Below are 14,966 nucleotides of genomic sequence, written 5' to 3' on the forward strand. Positions count from 1 at the left end.
CTCCTGGCCCCAGGGAGCATCTTTTGTTCAATGTCATCAACCCCAGTTTTGTGCCTCTACTCAAGCTGCAATGGACCTGCTCACTCTTCCGACACTTCCACAGAGGATACAATGTCCAGGTTTTCTTCTACCCCGTCCCACCATTTCTCGCTTTCCTACGGCTTTGGGAAGTACATATAGCAGCATTGCTGCCTCTGCCCTTTCAGCCACCAGTTCCCAAAACTGTTTCCCAATGGTTACTTCAATGCTAAATAGAAATACTTGTGATTGAAACACTTCCAGCCTTCCTCAAAACAAACTACAGCGGTAGTCCATCAGGTATTTGGATACACAGTATAACCTCATTTGCTTAAAATCAAAAGCTAGAGCACTATGCCATGCAGATGCACTCTCTCTCTCTCTCTCTCTCTCTCTCTCTCTCTCTCTCTCTCTCTCTCTCTCTCACACACACACACACACACACACACACACACACATCCCTTACAAAATTGAAATTTGTAAGCTTTACATGAGCTGATACTTTTCCAATAGAATGATAAGATGTGTCCATTCTTTGGTGGATGGAATTATCCTGGTTTTGAATAAAGTAATAGATTAAAGCAATTTTGTTGCATTCTGTTCTACAAGGGGGGCTAGATTCTTTCCACCCCTTCTTCTTTGGGCTGCCTGTGGGTAAGTATAGACTCTCTCAGTCCATTACTGTTACTGTTTTATCATGCTAAATGTGACACTAGTGGCTAGTGACATTAATGCCCCTTTCAAAAATGCCCAGTTTTCTCCTTGGAAGTAATTTCAGCAGCAGTAGGCTACAACAGAGTCATTTCTGATAAGCAATTAGCACATATCAAATCAAGGCAAATTATTCAAGGTTTTACCCTGCCACTGGAACTATAACAGGTCTCACCCATTAAACAGCATTTGTGCAAAACTTCTGCTGTTATTATGGAAGCAGTGGCAATATTCAAATGAAGACAACTCAACCATTGAAATAAGTATATTTTTAGTCATAAAATGTCACTGTTGTACAGACCTACTTTTCCTATTAACATGTTGGAGATGATGTTAATGAGAATAGCTAAAAACACAGCAGTGTCTGAAGCTGTGAACTGTTACTTACCTGTGTGAAATCTGGCAGTCCTTAGCATCCACAAGTGAATCTAAACATCTAAGCTACAAAAGTATAGGTTCAGATGACAACACACTCTTCTACAATGCATTATTTTTCTGACCTTAAATGAAAAAAAAATAATAAAATACACCAGAGTTGTGAGTGCAAATTTGTGGTAGTTCCAAGTTGATTTTTCAAAAATCAACCAGCTCACTTGATACATAGGACTATGTGTCCAATCAGTCATTGTGTTTACCCATCACTAGCAATTTTAAATACCACACACACACACAGACACACACACACACACACACACACACACACACACGTCCTTAAAGAGACGGTCTGCACATCTATAATTTATAGAGAGAAGAGGCATCCATTCTTTCTTTTTGACCTTCTATTTGGTAGCAGTTAATTGGACTAGGAGTGACGTCTGATCCATCCAAGTCAGCCAATCTCTGCCTGGCCATGGAGTGGTATTAGATGATAAACTAGGCCATTAGATTGCTTCTCCTACCAATTTGAACTAGGAAAAGATACAGACAATAATACAATGAACAATCGAAGGAGAAGCTAGAAAAGTATGCCATGAGGAAGAGTAAAGCATTAAAAAAGAGATTCATTTTTGAAATGTCTAGAAAACATTATCAGAAGGGGTGACATTGAACAAGAGGTATTCCATCTCCAAATTGCTTTGTTGAATGACAACTCCATTGTCCAACTTCTTAAAGATTATAAAAACAGTTTTAAATGAAATGATGGAAACAGGGGCTGTCTTGGCTGGTCTTAAGCTGAATCTCAAATTAGTTCATATGTGAGGTTGACAAGGACCCTGAAGCTCTTTCCACATCAACAGACCATTCAAGAACCTTACAATACATACCCAGATACATTTCCAGTGTTTCTGGGTAGGCAGGTACATAAGTTTATCTGATAGGCCAGGGATGGAAAACAACTTCAGATCTCCTAGAGATGGAAAGACCCATGAGCAGTGAAGAAATCCAGGAGGGTGAATTGCAGAAAATAAGGCTTGGGTTAGAGGAGAAGAGATGGGCTTTCTCTGAGGCTTCATCTGAAAACCACAGTGCAAAGTGCTCTTATCATTTGCCAAGGCAAACAGCCATTAAAAAGCACCTATCCTGGAGCAGACTGGAAGGACAGCCATTTCTCTAAGAGAGGCACACATATAAATGACTGAGAAGATGTCCTGGGGTATGGTAGAAGTCCGCTGTACTCAGCTTCACTGTGGAGAAGTGTGGCCATACTTCTTTGAAACGTCTCTAAAGATTGAGTGACAAGTCCAACTGTGGTGACAGACCCAAAGCCATTGAGTTGGGACAGAGATAAGATAGAGACTAGTTAATACAGTGGACTCAGAAACAAATTACACACATTATCCAGTTCTCAGCATGGGGCTGAGATATACATGATTTCCCGTATAAGCCAAGGAAGCAGAGAGCACACAGCCCTAGGAGTAGGAAAATGGACAGCTTTCTACACTTTCTAGTTCTTTACAACTACTCCACCAGCCCTTTCTTTTTTTTAATTTTGGTTGTTGTTTTGTTTTTGCCAGTCCGGGGGCTTGAACTCAAGGCCTGCATACTGTCCTTGAGCTTTCTCAAGGCTAGCACTCTACCACTTGAGCCACAGCACTACATCTGGCCTTTTCTGTGTATGTTGTACCAAGGAATTGAACCCAAAACTTCATATATACTAGGCAGGCACTCTACCACTAGGCCACATTCCAGGCCCCACCATCCCTTTCTTCTCAGAGTCATAAATAAGTCTTTACTTCTGTCAATGGAAAGATAGTATCATTAAGCCACAAGATTAAAAATCCAATGTAGAAATAACTCCATCATGCTTTGACCTCCAATAAATCACTAAGTCATTGTTCTTTTCCTGTTTGTGTGCCAACTTCCCACTTTTATTTCTTACCTATATAATTCACAGGTGTGTGTGTGTGTGTGTGTGTGTGTGTGCGCGCGCACGCGCGCACCCGTGTGCAAAGTCTCAAGTGCTTACTCAGCTTTCTCTTTATGGTTAGTATTCTTTCACTTGAATCACCACCTGGCTTTTCGCTGGTTAATTGGAGGTAGAAACTCTCAGACTTTCCTGCACATGCCAGCTTTGAATCATGATCCTCCAGGTCTTTACCTCCTGAGTAGCTAGGATTACAGGCACGAACAGCCTGGCTGATTCTTCTGGACCTGGCACATGGCAGATTGTTCATAGCTGGTTTGAATCAAGTCTAGAAGAGAGTCTTGGAACCAAGTTAAGTATGTTTGATTAAGCACCTATAATGCTCAAGGGACTTTGCTGTTGCTATAACACTTATCACATTAAATTGCTTATGACTATCCATTATGAAGTAATAGTTTTATCAGTAAGGTAGCTGAAGGTCAGAGAAGAGCAGAGCTTAGGACATAAATCTTCATGAAGTCATCATTTGGGCTACCTGTATCAGGTCACCATCAACTGGGAATACAGGGATCTGGGCAGTACCTGTCTCACACTTGTATGTACTCATGGGGGAATGTTAAAAAGCCCCACCATGAGTGTCCCTCATGGAGCAGCTTAACCTAGATATATAAAGTCATACAGGATGAGGCTAAATGAAAGGATCTTCAGGATATAGAAACAAATGCTATAAAATGAGTGATTGTTGTTCTTAATGTACTATGTTATTTCTCATCTCGTTTGTTGTCCCTTGGTTATCTCATATTGCTACAGTAATGTTTTTTTTTATTTGAAATAGGATAGGGAAGGAGGAAATCAAGATGAAGGGAGGGGGTGAGGGGAGGGAAATGGGAACAAAAACATGAGAAGGGATAGCAATGTTTGTGAATTAATGCAACTTCTATCTAGTGAATATAATGTAATCCTACTATTAATTACAATAAAATATATTTTTAAAAAGCACCACCAAGGCAGTGCTCCTGAGAGTGGAAGAGAGAAAAGAGAGAGGTAGAAAGGATAGAATTGCACAGGAAGTGGAAGAAAAGAAGTGAGAAAAGGTGAGGTGGCTAACATAGTGACTAACATAGGACTGAGTGACAGTGAAGGTGGAGGATAGGAAAGCCTTCACGCCAGATCCAGACTCCCATCCTGCACCTCCCTGCCTCACAGCAATCTCCTACCCGAGCACATCGGCTCCACAGTTCCCATTCACCATAGCAAAGGCACAACCAAAATTAAAATCAAGTGAGACACCAAGTCTGACAGCCAGCCAGTGGAGTCTAGAAAGCAATCGTTGGCATTTTGTCAGCCTCCAATACAAAGTTTCCATTTTTCACTTTGGGAAATTTCATATTGCAAAATTTCCTCTTTCACCCACAGCCACCAATGCTATTTGCCATCTATTTGGTATCTGGACCAAACCCAAACATTTGCTAATAGAAGCTGGGTTGGTTTTCCCCCCACCCCCCACATAACTGGTTTGGACAGGGTTGCAGACTGGTTCTGATGGCACAGGCCCAGAGGCCTAGCTGAGTTCAAATCTTGCTTCTGATACTTGGTTGGTGGTCTTAAGCAATCATTTCACTCCCCCATGCCAATTTTCCTCTTTCCCAGTGTGATTAGCATGACCAAGTCTCCTGGTTTGCACTTGCTACAATTTGAAAGTGTCCTTCAAAGCTTCTATGTTGGAAACTGAATGCTCAGTACAGTGGTGGTAGGTAGGACCTTGAAGAGCATGATTAGACTGGGCACAGGTGCTCAGGCCTATAGTCCTATACTCAGGAGGCTGAGATCTGAGGATAAAGGTTCAAAGCCATCCCAGACACCAAAGTCCTTGAGATTCTTATTTCCAACTAGCCACCAGAAAACCAGAAGTGGCACTGTGCCTCAAAGTGATAGAGTGCCAGCCTTGAGCTGAAGAGCTCAGAGACAGTGCCCAGGCTCAGAGTTCAAGCCCAAGTACCCATCAAAAAAAAAAGAAGAAGAAGGGGCTGGGAGTTTGGCCTAGTGGTAGAGTGCTTGCCTAGCATGCATGAAGACACAGGTTTGATTCCTTGGTACCCCACATACATAGCAAAAAGCCAGAAGTGGTGCTGAGGCTCAAGTGGTATAGTGCTAGCCTTGAGAAAGTCCAAGGACAGTGCTCAAGCCCTGAGCCTAAGCTCAGGACTGGCAAAAAAAAAAAAGAAAAAGAAGATTACATCATGAGCACTGTCATTATTAGAGGAGTGGGGTCCTTATCAAAATAATGGATTTGTTGTAAAAATCGAGTTTGGCCCCTGCTGGTTCTCTCTCCCATGTTGTCTTTTGCCTTTCTATCTATTTGCTAAGGGGTGGGGCAGAAGAAAGCACTAAATGTAACTCCTAGATTTTGGTTTTCCCAGAAAGTACTCAATATAACTCCTTGATTTTTGTCTTCCCAGACTCCTGAACTGTAAAAGTCAATTTCTCAATAAATTACCCAGTCTGAGATGTGCTAAGCCAGTTCCAAACTAAAAGGCCTTAAATGGTGCCAGGTTTCATGATTAAACAACAAAAAAAACCAACCTACTTAAACAACAGGCAAATTGAGAAGAGTTGATCATTTAATGACAAAATAAGATATTGCACTGGAAAGTTTGAGTATTACACACAATGGCCATTCATGTTACATAAGCTTCTTGCTAATGACTTTGGGGATATTTGTTGTGTCCCCTGTATTTGTCCCTAAGTCAAGGGGAGTGGAGAATATTTATTGCTCACATAGATTAGTGAGTGTGTTCAATGTGTCAGAACAAGTAGTTTTTTAGCACATATTCAGTGTTATACAATGAGCTTGTGGTATGTATAATTTTATATGTAAAACCAAACACTGTCTCTGCCTTCCTGAAGTTTGGAGTTTGGTGAGGATAAACATACACACATACATACATATACATATCTTCTACAATTCAACAGCAACAACACAGTTTCCCAGTTAATAAGTGGGAAAGAACATGGACTTATGTAGCATATATTTCTCCATAGAAGATACACAAATTATTTGTAAATACCCAAAAAGGTGTTTAAAAGTGCTAATTATTAGGGAAATGTAAATCAAAAAGCCTAATGAGATATTATATCACACTCATTAGAATGGTTACAATATATAAATGCACACATATACACATAGAAAAATACTACAATGATAACATGTTAGTGTAAAGAAATCAGTACCTGGTCGTATCAAAAAAGTAAAAGAGAGTTGAGAGAGTCAGAAGTTAGAGTAAGTCAGAATAAAGGGCTGCTATGTAATGGATATCAAGTTTTCATTTTGCAAGAAACTGCAAAACAGAGCTCTAGAGATGGATGGTGAAAGTTGTTCAATAATGAATGTTCTTCACAATACTGAAGAGTACACTCAAAATGGTTAGGATGTTAATATTGTCAGGTGTAGTGACACACAACAGCTAATCAAAGGCTGAGGTAGGGAGATCATTTGAGCCACAAGTTCTATGACCAAACAGTACAATAAAATGAGGATCCATCTCAAAAATAGAGAATATGTATATGAATTTTATAGTATATATTGTATCATAATTGTAATTTTTGTAATGGATGCTCTAAATAATTTCAGTCCAAAATAACTATCAAGAGGATCTGACCAGCATGAGCAGTAGGAAGGAGAGTTTACTGGGTAAAGAAAAGGGGTAGACAGGCCAGGAGTTTGGCCTATTGGTAGAGTGCTTGCCTTGCATGCACAAAGATGGGGTTCGATTCCTTGGAACCATATACATAGAAAAAAAGCTGGAAGTGGTGCTGAAGCTGAAGTGGTAGAGCTCTAGCCTTGAGAAAGTCCAAGGACAGTGCTTGGGCCCTGAGCTCAAGCCCAGGACTGGCAAAAAAAAAAAAAAAAAAAGAAAAAGAAAAGAAAAGGGGTGGACAGAATGTCATTTGTATGTCCTCGTGAGGTAAAGGACTACCATTTGATTGGGATGCATTGTTAGACAAAATACAAGTACTTGCTTTTACTTGATCTGTTTCTCTTTTTAACTGAGGCATACCTTGCAATCATAGGTTACACAACGCCTAAATATACAGAACTGTGGATAGTTTTTAGTAGAATCATTTGAGTTTCGTAACCATGAAAGGCATGCTGTAGTGTTTCCTTTCCCAGCTGTGGGCTGAAGCATCAGCAAGAAGCTGTCCACATGGAAGGAGACTGTGAGATATGATAACTATTTGCAACACGTGATCCTCATGTAGATCTTTTCCAGAATGGAAAAAAAATGTTAGGACAGTTGGTGAAATTTGAATAGAGTCTCTGATTGGCTGCTGGTGATATAGCCATGCCAGCTTCCTGATTTGTGTTGTGGCTATATAGTGTCATTGCTTTCAAAAATATTCACTGATTCACTGAAAGTTTGATGTCACATCATGTTGACAATTTACTTTTAAATTATACAGAAAAAGAACAATAGTAATGGGTGAGCATGTGGATATTTATATAGCAAGACAGACAACAGAACAAATGTGGTACAATTAACAAATAGACTAGCTGGCTGAAGGAGAAATGGCTTAGAAATTTCTCTAAAAGTTTGACATTATTTTCAGAGAAATGATACTTATAAAAAAAAAAAGACATTGTTAGTGAGCACTGGTGGCTCATGTCTGTAATTCTAGCTACTCAGGAGACTGAAATCTGGGGATCAATGTTTGAAGCTAGCTCAGGCAAAGTCTGTGAGAATCTTAACTCCAATTAACTACCACCACCACCAAAAAAAAAGAAGGCTGGAAATGGAGTTGTGTCTCAAATGGTATCACAGTAGCAACAAAGCTCAAGGACATCGCAGCACAAAAAAAGACTGTTGCGGAAATGAATCCATGGGCAAGACAACAAGTAAAGCAGATAAAGTTTGAAGAAAAAGAATTCCTTCAGTGTGAAAGCATCCCTCTTAAAAGAAACCCATAGGGTTATGATATATTCATAAACACTTCGATTGGACATCTACTTTCATTCATGGGCCTAAGCTACTTCTCTGGATGGTGCCCAGACACCAACTGCACACCAATTCACCTCTATCACAACTGCCTTTCCAGGCTCAGAAAATGAAAGACGATGCAGATCTACCAATAGGATCTTGCTGTACACAAGACATAGGCAAAGCTGTCAAACCAGAGAGTGCTGAAGTGAGCTGAGAAAGAATATGGAGCTTCTTGGTATTTCCAGACACCTGCAAAAACACCAAAGGTCCAATTCAAGTCTAGGTACAAGACCTGCAGTTTCCACATGCACAGCTGAAACCAGTGGCACAAGCTTCTTGATGTGTCCTAGTGTGGGAGCTCTACAAAGGAGAGAGAGAGGAACCCCAAATCTCTGTCATTCACAGTCATACTGGGCTGGAAGCACACACGTGGGCATGGCTGTTAGCACGGTTCTGGTTAGATGCCCTTGGATAATTACACCACATAAACAATTTTTTTAAAAATATACCAGAAACCCTAAGTATAGTCTTACATATATTCTTCTGGGGGAAATAGTTATAGGGCGACTGAAGTCTCATCTCTGTGCCTCTCAAAAGTCTTGTAGCTGAGTTAAGGAAGGTCATTCAAATTTTTTAAATAATTTTTATTGTGATTAATAGAAGGGTTATATTGTATTCACCAGATAGAAGGTGCATAACTTCACAAATATTGATACCCTTTCTCATGACATGGTCCCCATTTCCCTCCTACCCTCCCCCTGCTTATCTTGATTTCCCCCCTTCCCTATCCAATTTTAAATTCATTTTGAATTCTTAATGCTATTGTAAAGGTGATGGACAGAGGGGGTACAGTTACACAAGTTAGATAAAGAAGACATTTCTTTATGGTCAGTATCACTCCCTCCCTTGCTCTCTCCCAATTTTTCACTCCCATCTCCACCTCCAAGTTGCATAGTTCACTTTCCACAGAGTGTCTAGTGAGTACTGCTGCTGCATGTGTTCATCCTCTGACCCTCCATTTCTATGTCCTCTTTCTCTCCCAAAGATAGATAAATGAACAAACAAAATCAGTGAATAAAATAACCTTATTTCCATTTCCTAGAGTTTGTCAATAAATATTAGTTTATATGAGCAGAGGCACATAAGCATCATGCCTTTGTTTTTCTCCCTAAAGTATATTTTCATTAGAGAACATCATGGAGACTTCCTTTTCATAGTGATTTGAAGAAAATTGCTCTATTACTGTGTCTACAGGCAGGCATTTCCAGGTTTCTTTAAAGTAAAGATATAATGAAGCTGGGCGTGGTGGCTCACACCTGTAATTGTAGCTACACAGGAGGCTGAGATCTGAGGATCAAGGTTCAAAGCCAGCCTGGCACAGAGAAACTTTATCTCTAATTAACCTCTTGAAAACGGGAAGTGGGGCTTGGCTCAGGGTAGTGTGTTAGCCTTGAGTTGAAGACTCAGAGATAACGTCCAGGCCCAGGGGTAGTGGTAGCTTTGCGCTGAAGAGCTCAGGGACAGTGCCCAAGCCTAGTTCAAGCCCCATGACCCACAAAAATAAATAAAAGATATATTGAAAGCTGAAAATAAGTATATTGATTGGAAAAAATACTTTTTGAGTAAATTAGTAAAGAGATAGATATTTAAATAATTTTGAAAATTCAGGCATTTTAATAACCTCTGGGGTAAGAAAGAAAACCATAAACATAACTGTATAATTATAGCTCTTCCTCTTTCTTTTTCCTTCCTCCTTTCTTTTTCATATGTGTGTGCATGCATATCATGCTGGCACTCACTGGGACTTGACCTCAGTGCTCTACCACTTTAGCCAAACCTCCAGTCCATCTTTTTGCTGATTCTTTGGAAATGGGAGTCCATAGACTTTTCTGCATGGGCTAACCTTGAACTGTGATTTCTGAGTAGCTAGGATTATAAGCAGGAGACAGTACTCAGCCTACAGGATTTTTTGTTTGTTTTTGTTTTTAAAGAGGGAATAAGATAGAGTGTGTGTCTCACTCCCATAGTCAAATCTTCTCAGGAAGCTGAGATAGGTAAGACTGAGAACTTGGGGGGCAAAAGTTAGCAAGAGCTAATATGCCTGTCCTCCCAGCAATAAAGGAGTTGTAAATAGGAAGACCACAGTCTGGAAAAGCCCAGGAATAACTCAAGATATTACTTGAGAAATAACTAAAGCAATGAAGATATGGCTCAAGTGGTGGAGTACCTGCTTAGCAAGTACCAAGCCCTGAGTTCAAACTCTAGGACTGTGAAAAGGAAAGAAGGAAGGAAGGAAGGAAGAAGGAAGGAAGGAAGGAAGGAAGGAAGGGAGGAAGGGAGGGAAGGGAGGGGAAGGGAGTTAAGGGGGGAGGGAGAGAGGAAACAGAGGCAAGTGGTTCTGTTATTCTTATTTTTGTTTGACTTCAAAGTCATCAGTTCCTTTTCTGTTTCCCCAGATTTGAAAGAATACAAAAGAGCCATGTCTCTTGTCAATTTCCCTTCTTCTTGCCTTGAATCTCATCCTGAAGTTTCAAAATCTTAGCACCATCCTTCTCTTGGATTTCTCTGGAACCTACTTTTTAAGTCCCACCTTTCAGATAGAGAGGTAGAGGAAGTACACTACCTAGCTCCATTTCCTCTTACCTCGCCCTCTGCTCAAGTTCTTATGCACTTGTTTCTTTCCATCTCTCTAGAGTTCTACCTCACCTATTCCTTCTCTCTTCCCCTATAGTGTTGAAGTCTCCTGCTGTCATATCAGGCAGTGCCCACCCCACTGGACCTTACTTTGTCATGGAATGCTGTTCCCAGGCCCCCCTTTGAAATATCCTTTTCCTCACCTTCCTCACCTTCCCAGTCTCTGGACTTTCTACCTTCTTCCGCTTACTCCCCTTTGGTCTTCATGAGTTCCTTTGTCCTCACTCATCCATGATAGCGTTGTTCATCAAAGTTGCTGCCTTGATCGTTCTTCCTTTTGACCCTTTACCACTACCCAACATCCTGAGAACAGTTTCCTTTTAGTCACTCAAGATGGTCATCGCCTGTTCCTCTGCTCTCTTGTTCCTCCTTTTCAGGACCTCACTTGCCCGGTGAGCACAAATCACAAACATCTCTCAACCACCTCTGGTTTCTAGTTCTTCTAACCTTGATTTAGGCTCTAGGATTTCAGCTATAATCTCCAGTCTATTCCACATTCTCAGCCATTGTGAACACTCAGAAAACATCTTGAGGCAAGTATGTCTTTATGCTTCTGGTCACACTGTCTTTCCTGTTTCATATTCCAATACTGACTGTTTCCAACTATTTCAATTCACTACTCTTTTCTCTACCTGAAATGACCTTCCAATATCTTCTTTTGACAAAATGTTTCATCCTTTAGAATCCAGCTCTGTTGTCCACCTGTCCCAGGAAGCCCTCTAGGCTCTCCAGTCAGTGGGCACATGCTTTTTGTATATTCAGAACCATATGTGATGATATTGCAGTTTGGTTACCTATCATCTTCCTCTCTGGTTCATGAGTCCCTGACCTAGGCATCTTCATAAAGGCTGTGCATGCTTGATCTATCCCCACCTTTCTCCTTCCACCTCCTTTCCTGCCTCTTCTTTCCTTCCCTTTCTTCTTTTGGTGCTACCCCGGATTGAACTCAAGATCTTGTAGTTGCTAGGCAAATGGTCTACCACTTGAACCATGTCCTTAGTCATTTAGCTTTTAGTTTGTTTGGTCAAATTGTGTTTCATGGTTTTGCTTGAGGCTGGCCTTATACCACTATCCTTCTACCTCAGTATCCCAAATATCTGAGGTTACAGGAATACGTCACTCCCTACAATGGATAGCTTTCCAACAGGTACAAGTGTTTGCCAATAGGAGGAGAATGGTAAACAAAACCAACATTTTTCAGACAAAAAAAAAAGAAAACCCTCACAATAGCCTTTGTGCTGTAGTGCTATTTGTTAACTATGACACTGAGGACTCCTGGACCTCATTCTCCCTACTTGCTTCTTGATATTATTACTTCTTATTTGCTTTTTGTTGTTGTTGATGATGATGATTGCAGTGCTTGGATTCAGGAACTGGGTACTGTCCCTGGGCAATTTTGTTCAAGGCGAGTGCTCTAGTACTTTGGGCCTTCTGGTTTTCTGGTGATTAATTGGAGATAAGAGCACCACAGAGCCGGGAGTTTGGCCTAGTGGTAGAGTGCTTGCCTAGCATGCACGAAGACCAGGGTTCGATTCCTCAGTACCACATACATAGAAAAAAGCCAGAAGTGGTGCTGAGGCTCAAGTGGTAGAGCTCTAGCCTAGAGAAAGTCCAAGGACAGTACTCAGGCCCTGAGCTCACGCCCAGGACTGGCAAAAAAAAAAAAAAAAAAAAAAGCACCACAGACTTTCCCAGCCTCTGAGTAGCTAGGATTACAGCCACCAATAACAGCATGTGAATGTCTCAGCTCAGAAGATCAAGCTTACCTCTGAGGTTCCTTTTGTTGAGTCCTTCCTGACCTTGAGGTTCAACTCAATTTCATCCCCTCAGTAGAAACTTCCTAGGCAGTTCCAATCCTCATAAATTGTGTGCTCTCTTAACACCTACAATACTTAAATTCTTATTAGACTTTAATTGCACACATCCTGAATTTTATAACTTTCACTGATGTTTTATATTATACACCTAATACTTTTATATTAGAGAAAATTTGTTTAAAAGTGAATCAAAAGAACAATCATTCCTAAACTCTTCTTTTGGGAGTTACTCTAATACCATATATAAAATCTTTCACACTTTTGTTTGTGTATGCATATATCTTTTTTATAAATGAGATTATACTATAAATTCTGTTTTATAAATAGTCTTTAAAATATACCAGTGGAAATTAACATATACTTTTGCCAATCACCTGTGGCTCACCCCTATAATTCTAACTACTCAGGAAGCTAAGAGCTAAGGATTTTGGTTCAAAGCTAGCCATAGGCAGGAAAGTCTGTGAGACTCTTATTTCCAATTAAAAGTTAGAAATGGAGCTGTGGCTCAATGTGGTAGAGCATTAGCCTTAACCACAAAAGCTCAAAAATATAGCTTAGGCCCTGAGCTCAAGCCCCAGTTACACACACACACACACACACACACACACACACACACACACACACACACGAAATCCTTCTGCCAGGAGCTGGTAGCTGCTGCCTCTACTCCTAGCAACTCAGGAGATCAGAAAGATTATTGTTCAAAACTAGCCCGCACAGAAAAGTCTTTGAGATTCACACCAATTAACCAGCAAAAGGCTGGCTCTATTGGTAGAGCATCAACTATGAGAAAGAGTTAATGAAAATTTGAGATTGTCATTTTAAGCCCTGCTGTTGGCCAAAATGAAACAAAACAACAACTTTCTGTGGATTGTTAGTTGTTAATTTCTAATATGATTTTGGAGATTTTTCTATGTTAATATAACTCATAAAGGCAAGTAAATATAAAATATAGCATGTGTTAACTGTTCCATGTATATCTTGACTACAGACTCATAACATTTTTCTTTTCTTTTTACATGCTAGAACTGGGGCTTGGACTTTAGTGTCTGTACTCTGTCCCTTAGCTTTATGAAGACTGGCACTCTACCACTTGAGTCACGGCTACTTTTGACATTCTGGTGGTTAATTGGAGATAACATCTCATAGATTTTCCTCTCTTACCTGGCTTCCAACCTTGATCCTCAGATCTCAGACTAAGTAGTTAAAATAACAGGTATGAACCACCACACTGGACCAAACTCACAGTTTTTAAAGTTCATGAATAGTGTGTGATATTTTCTAATTTTGCACCTCTCATGTGCATAATAGTTGCTTGTGTTAGGCATGTGGAAAATGAGTTTATTTCAACTACCAATGTTTTGTAGAAGCAGTGTCTTGGACTTGATCACTACAGATAGCCATGTTAAGAATATTACTGCTTCTTAGCGATGACTTCCAAAGCCCTTCTTAGGAACTATGATCTTTGGAGAGGTAGAGATGAAACCAAAGAAAAGATATATGGCTTAAAAACCAAAAGAGGCTGCCAATGAAATTGACCAATAACTTGAAGTCCAATTTTGTTATGATTCTAGTTACCTTCGAGACTCTGGCTTGGAATTAGTTGATGTTGTTCAGAATTTGTGTGAAATTTGCTACAGTGAGAAATCACAGCTATTGGCAGCAGCATCTGCAAAAAGTGACGAATCTCCAAGGACCTCTTGTGCTCCCCAGCAATCCTGCCACATCTGGTGCTGGCTCACACCTTTCCTCTCTCTCCCAACTCCAATACCCTGGTCTCTGCCCCTATCAGCTGATGGTCCTGTCGCTTACTCTAAGAAAGCACAGCCTCTCCTGTGCAGTGTGGTATCCACAGGCTTCCCTTCCCCTCATCCTTGCAACACCCATTAGTGCTGCCTTCCTCTCTTTGTAGAGGTGAATTGTCCCTGACCCCATGAAAGGCTTTACTCTCTGGTTAGAGAAATCATCTCTCTTTGCATTGCTTTCCCAGGGCAAGATTATTCTCCCAATGAGTTCTAATTTCTCCTTTGTCTTTTACCCATTTCCTCTACAATAAAAGTCCTCTAAACAGTGGTTTCCAGTCTTCCCCTCCCCCCTCTCAAATTCACTCCACATGGGGTTCAACTTTACCACCCTTCCCCTTCCACACAAACACCAGAGACCTCCAGGTCACCAAACATAAAAGCCAATGATGTGTTCTCTTAGTTTATTTGTCCCATTGGTAGCTTCAGCAGAGCAAGACTCTCCTTGCTTTTCCAAACATCCTCTTTCACTTGATGCATGCAGCACCCCTTCTCCCTATGCTCTTAAGTTTGTCGACCTCCTGGCTGTTTTGTCCTTATTTTTGCTTCATTTCCACCCCCCCCCCAGACTCTAAATATCGGTTATAGATGAGATTCTTTTCTTTTCCCCTCCCGTCTGTCTGGATCCCTGTTCCCCTTC

Source organism: Megascapheus bottae, chromosome 8 (genome assembly GCF_031878675.1).
Source record: "Megascapheus bottae isolate mThoBot1 chromosome 8, mThoBot2.hap1, whole genome shotgun sequence".
Lineage (NCBI taxonomy): Eukaryota > Metazoa > Chordata > Mammalia > Rodentia > Geomyidae > Megascapheus > Megascapheus bottae.